The sequence below is a fragment of the Lissotriton helveticus genome, chromosome 3_1 (assembly GCF_964261635.1).
Source record: "Lissotriton helveticus chromosome 3_1, aLisHel1.1, whole genome shotgun sequence".
Classification (NCBI taxonomy): Eukaryota; Metazoa; Chordata; class Amphibia; order Caudata; family Salamandridae; genus Lissotriton; species Lissotriton helveticus.
Window position 1 is genome coordinate 551,631,661 of NC_136061.1, and position 15,363 is coordinate 551,647,023.

Here is a 15,363-nt window from a genome sequence, read left to right on the forward strand (position 1 = left end):
GCCCGCCACATTTAAGGCTACGCCACCATCAGTTACCCTCTGAGGGAACTAACTCGACAAGGGCAAAGTTTGCAGTGGTCGGCCACGTGTGACTGAGCGTTCAACAAAATCAAGGCAGCGGTGAGTTCAGCCATCAACTTAGCGTATTTCAACCCCAAGCGAAGACAGAAATCACTGTGGATGCCAGCCCTGTTGGGCTAGGGGCAATTCTAGCGCAATATGATGACGAAGCCGACCAACGCCACATCATTGCGTATGCCAGCCGCAGCCTTACTGCCACCAAAAAGGTGTACTCCCAACCAGAAAAAGAAAGCCTGGCAGTCGTGTGGGCATGTGAGCATTTTCACCTCTTTGTGTATGGCAAGCACTTCACACTCATCACCGACCACCAAGCGCTAACAACTATTTTTGGGAACCCCAGGGCGAAGATGCCTCCGCGAATAGAATGCTGGGGCATCCGCCTGCAAGACTACAGGTACACCATCATTCACAAACTGGGGAAGGCGGAGAACCCGGCAGATTACATCTCATGGCATCCCCAGGCTCTGACACGAGCACGACACTTGGTGGCTGAAGACTATCTCCACTTCGTCATTGATCCAGCCTGCCCACCGCCTGTTCCACTAGAAGCCATCATTGATGCATCTACAAATGATGTCACCATCCAAAACATCATGCACCGCGTTCGCACGGACTCATGGCGACACATAGAAGAACAAAAGATGATTGACACCATCAACACGCAGGAACTTATGGCATTCAAGCACGTCAAAGATGAACTCTCCATCAGCGACAATGGACTACTACTAAGAGGTCAAAGGTTCGTCATTGCCAGCCAGCTGCAACAGGGAGTCGTAAATCTAGCACACAAAGGACATCGAGGGGTGGTAGCCACGAAGAAAGCGATACGAGAGCGCGTCTGTTTCCCTTCTCTTGACCAGATGGTGGAGACCACGCTACAAGACTGCCCACACTGTCAACTAGTAGGGTGAGATGAACCACACGCTCCACTGCAGATGTCAGACGTACCAGATGGTGTCTGGCAACACGTAGCCATTGACTTCTTTGGCCCGCTGAAGTCGGGAAAATATATCATCGTCATTCATGGACGAATAGTCCCGATTCCCCATTGCTCACTCGATTTCCTCCACCAAAGCGACGACTGTCATACCGGTAATTGACGGAGCGTTTGCCGCATGGGGAATCCCCATGGTGGTGAAGTCCGACAATGGCCCACCTTTTAATGGACAAGAATTTGCAGAATTCGCGAGACACCTAAACTTCAAGCTATGGAAAATCACTACCCTGTGGCCGCAGGCAAATGGGATGGTGGAGCGATTTATGGCCGCCATCAAAAAGACAGCTCAACAAGCTGAGCAAACTCACCGTGATATGCAACCAGCACTAAATGAAGTACAGCAAGCATACAGGACCACGCCACACAGCACGACGAACCAATGTCCAGCCACTCTGCTGCTCGACTGAATCTCTCGCACCCGGATACCAACCACCAAGGCCGTCACGCAGTCCAAAACTACGACTTCTGAGCACGAGACCCAGGTCGAGTTCAAACGGACTAAGAAGGCCAAGATGAAGGAATACGCAGATCACTGCAGACACGCCAAGACATCTGACATCCGAGAAGGAGACTGGGTGCTGGTGAGATGAGAAAGGAAATCCAAAACAGACAGCTGTTATCACTATCACCCATTACAAGTAACAAGAAGAAAAGGAACCATGACTACGGCCGAGTCTGGAAGCAAGAGAACAACCAGAAATGTGTCACACTTCAAAAGATGCAACCCGACAGCCTACACTTGGACTCGGAGACCTGACTGGGACACGGACGTGTCAAGTCAAGAAGAGAACAGTCACGACGAACCCATACGGGTATCGGAGACCCTTGATCTGAGAAGAGAACTCCCCCACAGTCAATCACGACCCAGCCGACCACGATGGGACATTCGGAGACCCCATCCGAGGCATTGAAGAACTCTGAGAGAGACATCGAACATTTAAAATACAAAAGGGATGGATGTCATGTCGCCATGCATGTCCTGGCTTTGCCCCAAGGTCAGGCATGGCTGTGGGAGGAAGGGGAGGAGCCACAGGTGGATGTGGCAGTTCGGGCATGAAGGCGCAAGAATAAAGACGCGCTCTTCCAGCATTCCTGTGTCCGTGCATTTATTCAGTGAGGGACACAAAACCAGTATTCTACACTCTAATCTAACAGGCACCAGAGGCACAGCACCTGTACCCTGAACTCAAGTCCTTCCCTAACTTCTGTGTTGCTCTGCTGGCGCACTGCTCTTTTGTCGGGGTCACAGATTGTACCTAGTGTGCCCAGGCACCTCCTTATCAACAAACAAAGGTGCAGACTTGCATTCACTTGGAGACTCAGATGCCTGATGCACAGAACCTGGTGTATCCGAAGCAACCCTTGTTTCGGAGGGGGTCACCTCAGGCAAAACCTCCTTACTCTTGTTATCGGTCTGTGCCTCTCTCAGCTAGGCATAAAAAAACAGGAACAAAGCGAAGACTCTGCTTTCCTTCCTTATTTGTGACGCCGTCTTTCACCCAAGAATTATCCAACAGTGGTAGAGGTACGCTTTTCTTCCGGCCTTCCACCGTCACCGCTGTCCTAGTTGCTAGCAACACCTGTGCTGGTTCCCTTCACCTTGGCTCCAAGCTGGATTTGTGCTGAATCCCCAGGCTGGATCTGATGTCGGGCCCCTCTGGCAATGGTTGTAGGGCAGCAGATATCTGTTACTGAACAGAACAGAAATCTTTAGACACAACATACAAATAATCAATCAAAAGAGGATATTCTATTTCAAAAAGGCACCTATATTATTCATCTGAGGAACCTCAAAGAAAAGGAATTTCAAAACAACTATATATATGTTTTTTAAAACTTGTATTTAATAAGTCACAGAAATGAGAATACAGCTTCTACTTTGTAAACCTTCACTAGTGTGCCAAACTACAGACACTTCTAAATTTATTTTCCTTGCATAAGAACAACCATGTTTTGCCCTTTATGATCATGCTCTCATATTATAGGTGTAGCGGGAAACTCTAAAACTATGAATGTAACAGAGATCCATATTACATGAATAACTGATAAATTAAACATAACTTAGTAAGCACATGAATTTTCCAGCAGAACTTGTTTGTGACAGACAAGAACACAAGCAAAAGAACATTGTGTTTTTAAAAGTGTGTGCCAAGGGCATATGGGCATCTTTCCTAGCATTGTGAACCATATGTATCATACTTTTCACGATCTGGGCCATGTAATATCACATTCGGGGAGACATCTATTCACCGGCTCTAGCTAGGGCTGTCAGCTGGATTACATAGCCTAACTAATGAGGGACTTGTGATGCCTCTGCGACTAATGTAATGCTGTAATAACATCAACAATAATTTTATTGCCACCTGGAAATTTGGAACAAACCCCCCCAACATATAGTTCCCTTTAAAGGTGAAATAAGGGAAGATCAGTCTATTCTACCCATCCTTTAATCCTTATCCAATTTCATCAGTTTATAGAGAGGATGGGCAGTAACATGGTGTATTTATTTATTCATTTTGTTAATTCTAATAATTTGTTCACACAGTACCCTTAATTTGCCCAGGAGCTACCCCCCTTCGACAGCAGGTAACCTAAGCAGGCTATATTTACCCCTTTTTGGCAGTTGGGCACAGACAGACTTGTAGGAGGTAAATAGCTAGGGGGATCCATACCTAGGAGGCCATGTCCAATACTATTGGACTGTACCACTTTGTAAATATTAGTGTACAAGTACATTGAGCTAACTAGAAAACATTAATCCAATGACCAACTACCAATTCCTTTAGCTATTCTACTGTTTTAACATGATGGCGCATGAATGCAAGCTTAATTTCATTGCCTCCTTATCTAGTCCTGGCACAGCAACCTTAAGTTGAAAAACATTATTTCTGTATGCATGGCAGAGCTTTTCTCTGCACATGGCCCACAGATGCTGCTGCTCCTCCTTCTCTCTTGTGGCTTCATAGAACCTGCCTGGTCTTTTGCCAAAAATAATAAGCAAAGCTTCCTCTCTCTCTTCACGCCCTCACCCCTTCCTTCGGAATGTCTTTCAAGGTCGAAGTGCCAGAGCAAGCCGGTCAGAAAGAAACCCTCCTGTGTGAGTATTTTTCTTTCAGCCATGCTAGTCTGCTAAATACAGAATTGGCCTCTGACCCTTAAACCTGTTGTCCCTCGTCTGAGCAAAGTTATTTCCATGTGGCCATTACAATTCAAAGTAACTCTTCCAGAAGCATGACTAAAGGCACCCCTGCTCCGTGCCTGTGTGGTGATATTTTAAAGGTAGGATGTAACTTTTGCTCTTTATTTTTTTATTCTTGCGCACTGTGCACTAGCACCTAAAGAACTTGCTAAAAATTTAAGTTTTCAGTACGCCACAATGCGCCCAGAACTATTGTGCATTAAGGCGTGCAATGCAATTCACATGTCTTTAGAGCTACTCTTTTTGTATAACTTTTAATTGTATTTGAGACTGCAGCCATTAGGCCATACTAAAAAACATATTTTAAGTTTGTCACTAAGATACAGTAATATCGTCATTGCTAAAGAAACTAATACTCACCTTTTTAATTTTGATGCACTATATAGTTATCCATTTAACATTGAAATCTTAATGCACACTTTTCACAGGGTAATTTGCTACACTGCTAAATATTACTGAATTTTCACAATAGTAGACATTATAAAGATCATAATAATGAAAAAACGATTTTAGAGCAATGATTTTTAATAACTTTTTTCATGTAGTCATATTTTGAATAATGATCACTAACCCTTTTGTTGTTTCTACATATGAAAAGCAAGCCTCATTCCTTTTCTTCTTTGTTTTTAAATGCATTTATTTATAACACTTACAAAACTTAAGCACAGAAGCTTTACTGAAACATAGAAAGTTATTTTACCCTTTTGGAAATAAGGCATTATTTACCATTAGAACTACAAACGTGCTTCTTAGGAAAGAAAGTCCTGACTTTTATCCTTTCTCTCTTATCCAAAATAATCAAGCCGTATTTCTAACTTTCAAAATTAGTAGTCTTAAATGCACGTGCTTTTATGCCGTTTTGTACTAACTTAAAACCTAGTTGCCACAGCGTTTATTTGTAGCTTGTGCCTGGGTAAAGCCAGTGCTATTTATTCAGCTGTGTTTTATGACCGGCAGGCTTTAGATTCTACACTTTAAGGAGAGAAGGCCTTGTGTTCTAGGACTGATAAATCCTGTCTGACATTTAATGGCACAGGGCCCCTTATAATGCCATCTGTTTCCAATATGACAGCAATATGCTGTATTCTAATGTCCTCACAGAAACCCCAAAAAGTTGATAACCCACTCATTACCTCTCTCTGCTCTGACAGACAGCTTCCTTCGGACAGACAACTTGAGCAGCTGTTAAAAGCTCTTTCTGGTGCTGGGAATGAGGCTCTGTTCATTCTACCAGGCATTCCAAGCCAGTCAAAATCTATTGTTTGCAGTGTGGTAAAAGAAGGACGCTTTTATATTAGCAGCAACCAATTACCCATATAATGTGAATGTCTTTTAATATTTAATATGATGTATCTAAGGATAGTGCTGTAATATTTTGCACAGCTGATAGGCAGTACTAACCAAATGTTGGGCATCTATTTTTAATTTTGTTAAGTCCTAGTTGTACAAATTAATTTTTCTCTGAGGCCTACTTTTTCCTATTGAGTGCCTTTTTCTAGGTAAAGTTAGTTTTAACATTATATAGCTCTTGCTATACCCAAAGGTCTCAAAGCGCTTTATTTGTTGAGAGATAACATTTTATCTTTTTATATGGAATGCTAGGCAATTCTACTTCAAGTTTTATTTCTAATTTTTTACTATTGTGGCAATATAATAATTGAATGTTTGTTCACACATCTCTACTTTGGTACTGCTTTTACTTCCCATAGTAGCGTGCAGCTACTTATCTTATTTTATATAATTCATTCTTTGAAATTTAAAGTGTAATTCTTCCAATGGCATCTGCTGAACACAATGACGACAACAAACCAAATTGAGCTCATTCCAGAAATTTTCAAGAAGGGGCTACACATCACACTCATAACACACAACACAGCTTGCAAAGGCAAGCCATCCTTACACAAAGATCACAGTCGCTACTCACCACTCAAACAAGTACTTCACAAGCATTACCACCGGTGTCAGTCCAGAAGCCTCATAGACTCTCAAACACACAATCAACCCACAAATCAAAACTAGGACAAAAACAAGAGGCAGCCCACAGACTGTAGTCAAACCAAACCAATTGTAAATACGAAATCAAACATATCTTGTCAACTCTTTCTCTGAAACAGACACTGCTCAAACATACTGAATGTTCTTAAAATCAAATGACCCATTTACTGGCCATCGTAGATCAGGATCCTTTTTTGTATATTTGTTCCATACTGTACTATACATTATGGAAGAAATACCATCTTTAATATACATAAACCTATTAAGTGTCCCATCTAGGGGAGACGGCTGATTAATTTCTAGATCCATATTGGTACCTCCATGACTGCAACACATTTACACAAAGTGTGCTCGGAGCAGGAATGCTAAAAATATTATAATAAAATATAATATTATAGGACAATTTCATAGTTTAGCCAAGATGACATCCAAACTCAGAATATTTCAGTATTTCCTAAATTATAGGCCTGAGACAATTTTTGGTGGGTCATGAAAGTTCAATCAATAACTAAAGTGGTCTTTAAATTCTCTATTTATCTGGTCACATTTGCTTCACAGAGGTCAAACGACAGGCAATGTTTCCTGACAAAATGCTGCTTAGGTTTTTTAATATGGGGACTGGTGTTTACAAATTACTCTCACTTGCAGTCAGAGAAAGAAAAGTAAAATGAATTATGTGACAATCTTGCTAGGGTACATGAAGTCAGTAAGGAAATGCTGTAGAATGTTATATTTTTCATAAACATAACAAAAAGTTAAATGCCTGTAAATTAACTATACAGACATACAGAGAAGACGGTTGACTATATGGTTCTGCACCTCGTGCCTGTTCTGAAATCCAGTGTCCCACGCAAACAGCCCCGGCATCAACCGTCTATTGTTGCCACTGTGTTCCAGATCCTTCAAACTATGATTGTTTGGGCGTGCGCGAGGAAAAGAAGTCCAAAGATCACCAAGTAGATTTAATAAAGTTCCTTTATTTCATGTTCAATACAAAAAATTTTACAGTCCAACCAACGTGTTTCGTTCTCCATCTGAGAACTTCATCAGGGCTTAGAATAGGTAAGACGCCGCTTCGTACGGTACTTAAAGATGTCAATCAATTGTTTTTGGTAAATTTATCAAGTACACCATGGGAACAACTGTGATGGATTTTTCCAAACATCTTCATGCGCTTCTTCAATCTATTTTTTTTTACTGTATTAGTAGATTATTATTCGAGGTGATTTTATTATAAATTTCTGAGTTCCACTATCACAGGAGTTGTAATTGATTTTTTTGGGAAGTGGTTTTTGCTTTAGAGGAACTATCTTAAGGGTTGGCATTGGACAATAGTGTCAAGTATTCGTGAAGGAATATGATAAGCATTATACTATTTGTTCACAAACAAATGGACTTATATAAACGGTAAGTAGGATTCAGAAGGAAAGTGTGCAAACTGCTTTTCTAACAACGTGGAAGTGGAAAAATTCATAAGAAAACAAGCTTAAGAATACGATAACTCACCTTACTTGATCACTGGTATTAGTCCTTTTGTATTATTTTTAGTGTATTGTGCCCGAACTAGCCTCAATCTTGCATGGGTGAAGGAGATTGTGATTGATTTAGCGAAGTCTGAAAGCATAGAATTGGACTGAAGTAAGGTAGAAGAAATGCAATATAAGATGAAAATGTATCATAACAAGTGTTGTGGTGCAAAGGCATATCTAGCAATAAATAGTAGTTGCATTTTACTTAATAAGAAAGTCAAACAAAACAAGCCTAATTTTAAGTACGAAGAACATTTTCACGTAGAAACCTTTACGCAGTTCTGCAATTTTAAGAGGATGGTACATGGTGATCTGTTAGTGTAACTGATCAACAGAAGAAAATTATTACTCCATATTTGCTTTGCGACAATCAATATCCTTCTGGTGTCCTTAAACCCATGTTTCAGTTGGTGAGAAATTATCCAAAAATTGAAGAATTTATTTTTGGAGATGCTGTGCCTCGTATTTTGGAATATTTTCCATATATTTGTGGTGTGAATGAGGAAACTGTTTCTGGTGATAGTTCACATGTGCCTGATTTGGTCTGTGAATTGTCTAATTTATGTTTGAGCATGAAACATAGTGTTGATTCTATGGACTGAAGATAAAAGAAATGTAAAGTGAGGAGATGTGGTGTAACCCTTATTCTTATACTTTATTGTGTTCTAACTATCTCAATTATACTTCATTGTTTTCTTACTTCCCCTTGTGCTGTCATGTGAGAGAGATAAAGCTGTCAACATTATTATTTGTTGTAATGTACATATTGAGCTTACTAATTGCCATTCAGATTCATATTTTGAAGGTGGTTTGGCAGTTTAAGCCTGGAGGCCAGTGTGAAAGGACATGCTCTGCTGGAATGTATTCCTTCATTTGATATATATTGTTGTACACCCGCTCCCTTTTTATCCACATTCCTACAGTTCATTTCACCAATAATCCATATTATAGTGCAACCCAAAGTGCGGTCGTCCCAACTACCACAAGGCTGCCGTGTAACACCATCAACGCTACTGTGGTTCCAGGTAAACACCAGCGTTTGCGACACCTGCACCATAGCTGTCAAGTGTACTCACGAATAAAAAATAGTTCCAGCATTTATCCAATCAGGGAACGAAACCACACAGCGTACCTGTAGAGAAACAATTCTGCCAGATAACAATCACACCGGTACTCCCCCATGCTCCTACCACAGCGTCATACCTTTATGTAGTTATGCAGCTACTTCCCGCACCTTCTCTTTGTTCAGAAAAAGTCAGATTATTTTGTCCACAGGTTCTTCCAGCCAGGCAATATAACCCAATCCTTCAACATACACCCTCTCACGGGTACACGTGTTACAGTACAACACTTATTTGGCTCCAAAGTACCTGCCCGATCTTCCTGACGTTTCAGAAACTTTCCAAACTGTCGATAATAGGCTTCTCTGCCCATAGTGCCTTAAGGGGCGGCACTATGCATCTTCTCTATGTATAAAGCCACACTTCATGGAATGATCATCTCTGTGTAGGTGCCAATAATTTTATGTGTGCTTCTGTGTAACAAACAAGTGCATATTGGTAAACAATGAATCCTGTGTGTACAGTAGCTACAATATACAAATCATGAATGCTCCATGTCATTGCACTTAACATTCTCGCAAATGAATTTGAGAATTCATGTTATCAAATGCATCAGGATGGTTTAGAAATTACAACCACTGCAAATTTTCACATTTCTCATTGTACGTGTCCTGTGTTTACTACTGTTCCTGGTCTAATGAGTGTAAAGAAATGTAATGTACTGAACTGGTGTGTTTGTAACAAGAATCAGCAGGTCCACTTATAAGAAGCAACTCATATTGTAGCCTTCCCTCTGCTCTTACCTGAGGCCCCTAGGGCAAACGTAGGGATTGCCACCATCCCGGCTCCTACCTGTAGCCATTGCACGGGATCGCCAGCACCCCCGCTGCTCTGAGCTGCGGCCGTAGTGGGGTGGCAACAGCAGGGACCTCCACAGGCGACTAAAGTTCAAGCTATGCCACTGGATTTGATACAAAAGAGGGCATCAGTAAAGAGCTCATTGACAAACAGACGTTAGGGGCGGCACTCATAAGCCCTACAGGGTTTTCCTGGATGGTAGTAGTTGGGAAGTGGGTGGAGGGGAGCACAGGCAAAGCAAGACGGGGTGTGGGATTCTTGGAACTTGACAAGGAGGCTTCATTTGAGGATCAGTGTTAGGGGAACTAAGAGAGAGATTGGGGAATGGAAGGAGGTCAGTGAATGAAAAGAGAAAGAAGGAGGCATGGTATGGGGAATTGGCAAAGCTTGGTATGATGTGAAAAGTGGGCGAAGAAGGGCATGATGGTTCAAAACTTTGATGCTTTGCTATGTTGTTGAAGGTGACTGTTTTACAACCCTTTCCTAAAAAAGTGGCCTTTTACGCTTCATGGTGGTATATCGTGTATTATTTCACAATGACTGATCAGCAATTTCAAGGGCGCCAACCCCAGTCTTCTGTTGTTTTTCCAAGCCCACACAGCTAACTTACATTGACTGTTCCTGCTCTGTCCGGAGGTGGTCAAGCGGGCAGCATGTGGCAAAGTGATTTTGCAGATTACCACCAGTAAAGCAATCAGTTAGGTCATGCCTCACTCCAGCAGCAGACAGTAAGAAAAGCTCTAGGGGGTATGGCAATTCTCCTGTTTGACAAGTTGTGACTTTCAACAAAAAAAATTGTATCAGAAAGCAACTTAACAATATTACAGAGAGAGCATACATCTATCTTAAATAAAAAGGACCAAATTATTGTTCAAAACAAATTGTAAAATGGGAGGAAAGAACAGGCTGTGCAAAACCCTGCTGTGCTAAGCACTTAAAGTGTTCTAATTTTATTTGTAAAAAGTAGTTTATTAATAGTGTGCACTAACGTTATCAGCAAACAGCTCACAAATTACACCATAGGTGTTCCCTTTCACTACTATGCGGTCAAATATTTAACAACTAATTTAATTACACACACATTCATGCGATTTATTAAAATGCCCAATTTGTCCATTAATCATAGTAGTGGAGAGGGCACCTCCAGCTCTGGGTTGAAATAGGCGGACATAAGAAAAAAAAAGAATCAGCAGGAAGAAGCAGCATAGGTGCACTGTTTATATTCGTTATTTGGACAATATTGAGTAAAATATGTCGAGATGCAGGATTATCGTTGACAAGAATATCAATTTTCAAATGTTGTTAATATCATTTACAAAAATATAGTTGTTAATATAATTTTTTAATTATTTTTGTGCATTTTAGTATGTTATTTGTATATGTTATAGATTGTTTGTATAATTATTGTTAATGTTTTTAGTGTTTTAGTTGTTTTTTAATTTAGTGTAATTGTTTATTATAATTTTTGTGTCATAGTGGGTTGTGGGTTTTGTAGGTGTATAGGGTGGGAAGTAATAAATTGTAATTAATTAATAATTAATTTTTAATTATTATTCATGTTTTAATTGATAATTATCACATTGAGTAATTAATGTACTTTTTAAGTAACATTTTTAGTGCAGGTTGTGGGCCTCGTAGGGGTACAGGGTGGGAACTAAATTAATTTAAATTAATCATTTTTAATTAATCATTTTTTAATTGATAAAGATTCAAATTATGTAATTTATTTATTTTACATTCTATCCGACTGTTTGGACCGTGGTCGGATTTTCTGACCACTATCCTAATGTGGCAGTCTGATCGGCCCTCAGAAATGGGGGGCGGACCACCACCGATGGGCTGACGGTGGCAGTCCTCCTGCAATCGTAATGAACCCCATAGTATTGTATATTTTGGGGTATTTAATTAAAGTTGTTGTTGAAATATTCCATTTGTTTGAAGTGAGGTACTCTCTATGTACTGCACCAGTGAATGTAGATGGTAATAGTAAAGTTTGCCCCTCCTGAGTCCAACACTTTCTCTACTGTTGCACACAGTGGAGTGGGAATAGTAAACGTAACCCCTCCTAAGTCCAACGCTTCCCCTACTGTTGCACACACTGGAGTAGGAACAGTATATGTTATTCCTCCTGAGCCCTATGCTTTCCCTTCTGTTGCACACACTGGAGTGGGAATAGTAAATTTCACGCCTTTGCTGTCCAATGCTTTCCCTACTGTTGCACATAATGGAGTGGGAATAGTACATTTATTATTCTTGCTCCAAAACAATGAGGTTGTGGCGACAGACCATGCAAGTTCTCTTTCACATTAGCTATATACTCCATGTGTGAGATCTGGATGTAGCAGCAGATGTGTCTCATCATTGTGTGACGCAGTGCTAGTGCCACACCACTGACATATGATTGTGACATCCCACCAGATGTAGCAAGAATCGTTTGGAAAGGACCTCTGCTTACAGATCAGTAGTACTGCCCTGTTTAGTTTTCTTTTGTCTAGTAATGTTGGATACCTTTTGTGATGTATTGGTTCTGGCTCCAGATGGTTAAGTGAACAAATGTGCTGTTACTTATATCATTTGGCATTGTCGGATGTGTCTCTTCCTACATTGTTAACAACAAATATGCACATGACAAATGTGGTCACTGGCACAGAAAGTTGAGTGGGATAACTACTTTTGCTGATTGCACACATGACAATCTGTTGTTAGACACTATAGAATAAAGTTTGTCAGATAAGAACATCTGTATGTCTATCTTATGGTGGCATGGTTGAGTAACTTTGTTGCACTTCAGTTACAATTAACATGTACATGTTGACCTAAGTAGTTTACACTTTCATCAGCGGGATCGCATGGTAATTAAAACATATATTGCTAGATGTAAATGATAATACATGACCTAGTATTGTTGTGTTAAGTACATTTATTGCATTTGACATGGTGAGCAGGAGAAATTACACATTATGAAACAAAGAAAAAAACCACAATGGAGTGGTTTTCAGTGTTGGTAGAGGAATTCATTGAGATCAAAGCCACATTGACTGGAGTCCAAAGTCCAACACACTCATCCCATCAGAGGTGGAACTTTGTGGATGAATAGTCAACAATGTGAAGAGTTAGCACACAAACGAGGAAATCAGGGGCACCGTTTCTTACAGGCAGTGGTGTGTGTATTGTCATCCGACCCTCCTGGATGTTTTCTTGGACGTCCCACTGCACCTCGGGTGTGGGGATCCACAACTGCAGGCTTCAGGGTTTCTGAGGATTCTCCACCCAACACGCCGTATCTCCCTGTGGCTGCTTCAGATGTTGAAGAGACAGATGTAGTTGTACCACAGGGACGGGCAGTTGTTTGTGCAAATGCCTGACGGAGTGTGGTACTAATGTTCCTCAGCACCCCAATGACCTCATCCATTTGCTCATTATGTATTTCCACTTGGTAGTCTAGGGACACCTGCAGTTGTTTATAATGAGTGGCTTTTAAATCCTCAACTCTGAAGAGGACAGTGGTGCACTGGAGCTGTTGTGGCCCGTGCTTGATTGTGTCGCTGTTGCGGTAGGGGTCAGCTGCGACTTAAAAGCTGTGATGGGAGATGTTGCAGTGGACCCAGCTGGACTCACTGGTTTCGTCTGCCCAGCCAAACCTGATGGGCCAGGTTCCTCCTCTACTTCCAAGTTTGCAGGAGAGTCATCTTTGCTGGAGGGCTCATTCCGAGTTGGAGTCTGAGGCTGGGTGTTTTCCTCATTCTGCCTTGGTGTGTTACCAGAGCACCCTGTTGGCACAGAGATTACACAGTTAATTATGTAGGTCTACTATGTACCTCAACAAAAACACAATTGATTGCCTGGATAAGAACACATATTTAGATGGGAAAATTAGCACCTATCCCAATTATGTTAGTATTCATTAGATGACAATATTGCCTCACTTTCACACTAAGTAGTATGGGCCTGCTCCTTATATGTGCTGCTATGGTTATTTTCACAATTACCGCACCATACGTTCCTGCTGGAACCGAGTGCATCGCAGACTAGGCGGATCGCGTCCTTATGCCCCGGAGATCCCGCTGGGAATGCTCACTGCATTGCCCCACGGTGGAGACTGGTCTCGTCTCAGTGTTTGGGAAGACATGGGGATACAGACGCTAGGCGACCTTTACGAGGATCGGGGGCTGCTGCCCTTCCGGGCCCTTTTGGACCGCTACGACATCCCTAGAGGCGATTTTCTGATCCACGCAGCAATCACGAGAGCGATTCAGGCTCACTGGAGGACTGGCCACGAGGAGCCGCAGCTGTCAACGACATGCCAATATGTCATGATGTCTGCGGGGACGGTGAAGGCAGTGTCATGCCTATACTCCAGAATGGTGGAGGGGAGATTGACCCCCTTGGCGATCCTCAAAACCAGATGGGAGACGGACATAGGCAGGGAAATTCCAGAGACCACGTGGTCCCAGCTACTACAGAGAGCCTGGAAGGGGACGAGGAACGCACGCTTCCAGTTGGTCCACTTCTTTGTGTTGCATAGAGCCTATCTGACTCCGGTGAAGCTGCAGCAGTACTTTGGTCTGGAGACGGCGGCCTGCCCTAGGTGTGGGGCACCCGAGGCGGACCTATTACACATGTTGTGGTCCTGCTCTGTGCTGACCTCCTATTGGTCGATCGTAGGAGACACGCTGACCGCGGCGACTGGTAGAGTATTACAGATGGACGCAGCTGTGGGGATTTTACACTGGTTCCCGCACACCCCTAAAACTAAAATCACTAGTAAATTCATCGATTTGGGATTACTGTTAGCTAAAACGAGAGATTACCAGACACTGGAAGGCGCGGGCTGGTCCGTCGGACACTAAATGGCGCAATGAGCTGCTTAAATGGGCGGGGAGTGAAAGCACGCTGCGTTTCCAGCAGGCGAAGCGAAGACAGGATGACCGGGCGCTAGAGACGGCGCAGGCTTGGGAAACGATAGTGCAGGCCCTGCGCGACCATAACATTCATACTGATACGGACAGCACGGAGGGGGAAGGTCTAGATCCCACTGACGCGACGTAATAGCTTAGCACGACGCCACCACGGCAGTCTCACGGCCTATTTATCAGTTGAAGGACATACAACAGTTGATCTACCGATGACGAGTGGGGTAGTGGGTGGGGGATAGGGGACGAGGAATGTCAGTAGATTCCGACATTCGTTGGGGTCATACAATGTGATGTCTGACACTTTACTCCTCTGGGCGGGGAATTGACTGAAGGGAGGGTGGGGAACTTGTTGAAGGTGTTTGATAAAGCAGACGACATTTCCTGTTACAACCTGTGATAAGTAGCGAAAGTGTGGAAATGATTACTGCAAATAGAATTGGCACACGCCGCCCGACCTCCGAGTTGTGGGCTGAATGGCCGTGTATAGCGTTTTGATTAATACTACCAATGTTGATTTACTTCGTATCAGGTGCCAATGATGTGATTATCTTTGATTCCTGCAATAAAAACATATTTACAAAAAATAAATGGTTATTTTCACAATATGGAATGGAATATAGCTAATCCCAGTGACTTGAACCTGACACTCTGTAGGCGACACTTGAGGATTAGTACATTCAATTTCCAAATGGAACACAGGACATACTTCAATAGAGAATATTTAGTT

At 42.2% G+C, this 15,363-nt stretch overlaps 1 long non-coding RNA gene across 1 annotated transcript in view; it reads right to left on the minus strand.

The window, feature by feature from the left end:
• Window positions 1-12,705: 12,705 nt before the first annotated feature.
• LOC144822677 (uncharacterized) overlaps window positions 12,706-15,363 on the minus strand; it is a 281,123-nt gene continuing 278,465 nt past the window's right edge. The window contains exon 6 of the long non-coding RNA XR_013608676.1: window positions 12,706-13,490. This is a non-coding gene — a long non-coding RNA (uncharacterized LOC144822677). The remainder of the gene's footprint in view (window positions 13,491-15,363) is intronic.